Source organism: Macrobrachium nipponense, chromosome 16 (genome assembly GCF_015104395.2).
Source record: "Macrobrachium nipponense isolate FS-2020 chromosome 16, ASM1510439v2, whole genome shotgun sequence".
In the NCBI taxonomy this organism is placed as follows: domain Eukaryota; kingdom Metazoa; phylum Arthropoda; class Malacostraca; order Decapoda; family Palaemonidae; genus Macrobrachium; species Macrobrachium nipponense.
The window spans coordinates 79,283,142-79,290,183 of NC_087209.1; positions in this window are offsets into that span (position 1 = coordinate 79,283,142).

Consider the following 7,042-nt stretch of genomic DNA (forward strand, 5'->3'; position numbering starts at 1 on the left):
AACGAAAAACAATTAAATGGAAAAAATGTCCAAAATTTTAGGCAACATTGATTGTCCGAGAGCAACCATCGTCAGTAGTTGGGAAAACTAATGTCAGTTACAAAAATAGAAATGATTACAGCGAGTTTTAATAACGAAATTCATATCCACCCTACAAATAAACTATTTTCGTCAATAAAATATTGTTTTCGATGTAAATTGACGGTTATTTTTATTGTCGGGCAAATATGATATTTGTGTGTGTGAAAGAAAACACAGTAGATGCACAGATGAGTTTGGCACATTACATTTTGTCTCTTCGGCTTATTCAAGACTTACAAACATCTCTAGCTTCGCTGTAGACTTATATATACATTTACTCCTGGTGCAGCTGCCTTATGATGACAGTTAAGCATTCGAAAAGTCCAGAAATGAATAACGTTTTGTTCTTGTTGAAAATAATCTGCAAAGTTAACGTCAATGTCATATTGTGATGCTTGTTTCGTAATCCTTCTACTGCTATAACAGTAGGATGATGTCCTATCCTACAAAACGTAGATTACAGCACTCAAAATATACTTCATAAAGATTCAATAACAGTTTATTATCTTACCAATCTACTTTAAAACATAATGCACTGTCAAGTATTTCAGTAATAAGAAATCTATGCTTATACATTTTACAAAGGTCATTTTTTTATTGAAAGAAACGATGTTATATAATGCCCTGAAGAACGTCATTTTTGAATTGTTTATCCCGGGAAGAGAGTCCTCACCTAAGCAAAGAGGGCAACGGCCGGATTACCGGACGTGTCGTGTTTACCGGTCACTCAGCTTTAAAGCATCAGCAGTGGAATACGGCCGAGTTCATGTGTTGATGGAAATTGTCGCTGGTTTTCGAAATCAACATAAACACCTCTATTCTATTTCCACGGCAATTAACTGCACGATTTATATTCAACTGCGCTCTAAATTGATCATTACAAGCACAGATTCCTAACACACGCAGGCATGGCTCACGAGCGTACACATATAAACGCACACACACACACACACACAAACAACGCATTGGCTTTTTATTCAGTAATTAGTAACTAATTATTGGTTACTTAGCAACAGGACCTACAGTTTATTGTGGAATCCGAACCACATCGAGAAATGAATTTCTATCATCAGAAATATTTTAATAGTCTGGCTTCGCGTTGTCAAAGCCGGGAATTGAAACCGAACAGTAAGATCGGTAGTCGTGCACGAAACCGACTCGTCCAACGAGGAACTACGCAATTTCAGCTACATCAACCTAAACAAAATACTCATCAATAGCATAACTGGCCGCCTTCCATGAATTCCCCCCCACCCTTATGTCTATTCTGCGACGTTCTGGCCCTTCTCTGATACCAAAACATATCCGGTCCGCCATTTCCTAAATACTTTTGCGAATAAACTTCCTCCATCCTCCCACCAACCATATCAATGTTTATTCCCTCCGCTGACTTCTCATTACTACTTTTCCTATCATCCTCTCCACATTCCTTTCCCATTTCCTTGCTTGTGGGAGTTCCTCGTTGGACGTGTGGTTTACGTGCTCTCCTACCGATTCGGCAGTCCCGAGTTCGATTCCCCACTCTGCCAACGTGAACTCGGAGGAATTTGTTTCTGGGGATTAGAAATTAATTTCTCGATATAATGTGGTTCGGATCCCACAATAGGCTGTAGGTCCGGTTGCTAGGTAACCAATTGGTTTCTAGCCACGTAGAAAAATATCTAATCCTTCGGGTTAGCCTTAGGAGAGCTGTTAATCAGCTCAGTGGTTTGGTTAAACTAAGATATACATAACTTAACTTGCCCGAGCGGAAAAAATTAGGGGGGGTTTAAATATGTAAATATAAAATCAATATGAAATGACCAGGATCATATCATTAAACTTTGCATTTTTAAGTGAAAAGGTAGAGATGGAAAAAATGTATTTTGAAATTTTAATAAATTTAAATTTAAATGGTTAGACATTTATGAATACATATAATTTAAAATGATATCAATTTCACTGTAGCAGCTGGTGGTGGAATGATGTAAACGAGTCCTCGAATGATTAAGAATGTCAAGCGAGGACGAAGAAATGCACTTTTGTACGAGAGATTAAGGTTCACAACTTCGAGGGCTCAACCTTCTTCCTTTCACTCATCCGCTAAGAAATACAAAGTAAAGGAGAATCAACCACGGGAAAAATCAGAACAAAAGATACAACACTAATAAAAGGTAACTAAAATAAACCAACAAAAAATCAACACGAATCAAAATATCAATTACTGCAATCGCATGACTAAATCTACAATTTTCATATAAATCAATAAAATCTTGAAATCAACGAATCACCGTAAACAGCAATTAACTATTCACGAAAATCACCTTACGTAAATATTTACTCAAATCAACACTAAATCACAAAAGCTCTCAAATTATCAGTAAAACAAATAGCAAAATCAACGAGTAGTCAAATACCTAAGAAATAAAATTTTAGACTGCATTGAAATCATAGGTTCAATCTAGCAAGAATTTAATAAATTAAAATACTTGAAATAATTTTCAAAACACTGGCATATAGAATATGTAACGCAAGAACAAGCATTAAAGCCCCTTATGCTTACCCTGTTGCGATAACAGTTCTGGCGAGTGTGGAAAAAATCATTCAATAGACGATCATCGCTAAGCAGCGTCCGGATCCCATCCTCGATGAATTAGTGTGTAATTATGTCCATGATAGAGAAAAAATCCATAGTAATTAATCCAGCAATAAATAGGGTAGTAATCCAGGACGGAGTCATAAATCCAGCGTGAGTGTATAAATCCTAAAACCCACTTAAAAAAATGAGAGAGAGAGAGAAAGAGAGCCGCTCCTCGTCACTCCCGTGTAAGGTTATGCTGAAGACTGGTTAACTATGTGAAAAAACTTCACAAAAACATTAGCGGCAGGCAGATATAACTACTGTAAAGTAGTTACTATTTAAAAGCAAAGGGGCAATTAGCGACACTTCTGTATGCCAAATGTATAAATACTGAACCATTCAAATTAATAATTTGAAGTTTTTTCAATAAGAAATATTTAAATATATAAATTCTAAAGTTAATGAATGACTCGCCTTTTGTTCACTCAGAATAAAATTCATGAGAAATGTGAATTATTTGTCATTTAACTAATGAAAATGACGCATTTCTAAGAAGCTATTAGAATTATTCTCTTGTCACTCACAGATGTTATCTTAACCAATGCTTAATGAAGAGTAATTAGAAAATAATAATAATAACAATAATGATGATAATCATCAAGACCTGAAAATGGAAAGAAGAAGAATATGGGATATGACAGTGGAAGTTGCACCCATAATCATTGGAACACTACTTAGGCACGATCCTAAGATCCCTGAAAAGGAACCTGGAAAAACCAGATGCCGAAGTAGCTCCAGGACTCACGCAGAAGAGTGTGCTATTAGAAACAGCGCACACAGCGAGAAAAGTGATGGACTCCTAAGGAGGCAGGATGCAACCCGGAACTCCATACTATATATACCACCCAGCCGAATAGGATGGCTGAGATAGACAAACTAATTAATAATAATAATAATAATAATAATAATAATAATAATAATAATAATAATAATAATGATAATAATAATAATAATAAGGAGAAAAAGTTAAATAATTTTGATTTACAACATGACTAAAAAGTTACAAAGACTTTTAGCTCGCATTCTGCATGAGCAAAGAGACGGGATTAGCTGATTTTCAAACTACGTGGTCACTATAGCTTACTGGCAAAATAATAGCTGGGGTCAGAAGGAAAAGAGTCGGGGTGAAACAGTTGATTGGAAATCTGGCAAGAGTGGGTGTCGTAAAAAAGGGGGTAAATAAGAACAGCCTTTTGGGAAAAGCTTCATAAGTCTTCGTTAATCCGGGAAAATTGGTCCGAGTGTGCTTGATTACTTTTCTTTGAGAGAGAGAGAGAGAGAGAGAGAGAGAGAGAGAGAGAGAGAGAGAGGCGCGTTTCTGAAATGCCTCCTTTTTTTTTTAAGGTTTCTGTAAAAGACAACTATTAAGATGGTTTTTTGTTTGTCCGTCCGCCCTCAGATCTGGAAAACTACCGAGGCTAAAGGGCTTCAAATTTGTTTGTTGATTATCCACCCTCTAATCATCAAACATACCAAATTGCAGCACTCTAGCCTCAGTAGCGTTTATTTTTATTTGAGGTTACAGTTAGCTAGGATGGTGCGTTTCGTACCGCTATACCTACCAGCAACACGGGCCACCACGGGGCTGTGACTGAAAGCTTCGTGGACTGCGGCTGAGAGTTTCATGGGCCGATGCTATATATAAAACTCGATTGCGCCGAAGAAACTTTGACGCATTTTCTAACTTATTTTGCTTACGAAAGAAACGTGGCTAATGAACAAAAGTATTTTAAATACAAGTAAAAAATGCGCTGAAGAAACTTCGGCTCGATCGAGTTTTCTGTACAGCGTATGAAGCTGAATGGAATCCTCAGCCACTGCTCATGAAAATTCCAGCCACGACCCGATGGTGGCCTGTGGTAATGGTACCTATAGAGGTGCCAGGCGCACGCTCATGGCTAATTGTAACCTAAAATAAGTTAAAATGAAAAAAAACTGAGGCTAGAGGGCTGCAATTTAATATGTTTGACGATTGGAGGGTGGATGATCAACATAACAATTTGCAGCCCTCTAGTCTCGGTAGCTTTTCTGATCTGAGGGTGGATAGAAACAATTGGGACAGACAGACAAATAGCCACCTCACTATAGCTGGTTCACTTAAGGTAGACTCTTGGATGAGCCAAATGCTTACGAGACGTTTGTTTGGAGGCCACTGATTGGCTGGTACCGGGAGGTAGGCAGCTCCCAGCCAATCAGCGCACGCCAAACGAACGTCTCGTAGGCGTAGGGCTCACCCAAGAATCTACCTTAAGTGAAGCAGCTATAGTTTCTTTTTATAGTAAAACTGAAAATAAAAGTTGAGACTGTAAGTTCTGTTTCGTACTGCAAGATATTAGTCAAGGCCTTCTGCCTCTCAGGCTTATGTATACTTCCTCTTATATTTTTGAGAGAATAATGAACAACTGGGAAGCACCGTAAGAGGCTTAAGCGACGGCTTACTCCACAGGCCGTAAAGGATGTATTCTGAAGAAGAGGTAAACAAATTCTGTATAATTCAAGAGCATTTGGAAAATAATATAACCACACACACAACACACACACATAGACACTCAGACACAAATATATATATATAGATTATATATATATATATATATATATATATATATATATATATATATATATGTGTGTGTGTGTGTGTGTGTGTATACATAAATGCATACATATATGTATTTATGAATAAAACTTGATAAGAAAAAGTATATTGGATGGCAAAGATGAAAAATTACAGTCGAAGAAACTATGAATAATCAAAATGGTAAACTATGGGCAAGATGAAATATTTTCCCAGCTCTTCATGTCGACTTTTGACATAAGCGTCAAGTCCTTACTAGGCAGGCTGCTAATGGAAGCAGTTTGTCCTTTTCTAGTAACAGATTTACTACTTCTCAGTTTGCAAAGGGGGTTTCCTTTGGCTACAGCTAAAATGTGGAATAGTTGTCCCGATGCAATTGTGGAATCTTCTGATCTCCAGCTGTTTAAGCGAGCAGGAATTCCATTCCTGCTTTATGCTGACGTCTCCTGAATTCAGTTATTTATCAGTCACTTTATCCAATAACTTCCTTTCAGAGCCTTTTGGGTTGATAGTTTGTAGACTTTTAATAAAAGGTTTCAGCTGAGGAGTTATAGAGAGAGAAGAAAGAAAGGCAGATCTGTCAAAACAGAAGAAAAAATCGAGGGAAGAAAGCAAAATTGAATTTCAACAAAATGAAAGCTATATCCAAATCGTAGATAATGTCCAACAAAAATCCATTTTCTGTAGCTTATTTGATGTTAGGTCTACGAATCAACCGGGAGCATCGGACACTGCCTACAAGCAGCTAAACGTCGTCGATCATATGAAATGATCTCACTCCAGTAAAAGTTGATTATACCTTAGTTTAACTAGACTACTGGGCTGATTAACAGCTCTCCTAGGGCTGAGCCCGCAGTATTAGATATTTTTACGTGGCTAAGAACCAATTGGTTACCTAGCAACGGGACCTACAGCTTATTGTGGGATCCGAACGACATTATATCGAGAAATGAATTTCTAATCACCAGGAATACAGTCCTCTGGTTCTATGGTGGGAGAGCGGGGAATCGAACTCGCAACTACCGAATTGGTAGGTGAGCCTGGAATCCGCTCGTCCAACGAGGAACTTCTGACTCCTGTAAGAGAGAGAAAAGACTCGTAAGAACGAGGTGCTAGAGTTGAGGCAGTCAGCAGGATTTTAAGCCTCTTCAAGTAAAGGTTTATGCATTCAAACTCTTGACTGACGCTTTCTAAGACGAGACAATTAATATACTTGTCAAAATCAACCGTTGTTCTTCTATGGCTACTTATTCTACAGCTATAGTCTAAGATACAATTGTTGTTCTTCTGTGGCTATTTCTACAGCTATAGTCTGTGATCCAATCACTGTTCTTCTGTGGGTATTTGTTTTATAGTCATTCGACGATCCAAGTGTTGTTCTTCTGTGGTTATTATTCTACAGCTGTAGTCTACGAGGACACTTGTACTTTTGACACAGACTTGAGAAGAATCTTACAGGAATGGTTTAAAGAAATGTTCTGGTCTTATATATTCTTCATTATTGGTCTCATGTTGCTCAGACCAGATTTTACGTCCTTGACCGCCATACGATGGATGTTATAGGTCTGGCTCAGGGCCAGTCCCTTATGCTGGGAATAACTATTCGCTTCAAAAAAAGCGATCTCATCCAGCGCTGTTATTTGTACGCCAACACCCTGGAACGGCTTCAATCATGACTGCGAGCATTAGAGGTGAATGTCGCTTTATGAAGAGGTTCCGACTTGCCTTCTTCTTCTTCATATTCTTCTTCTTCGTCTTCTTCTTCTTCT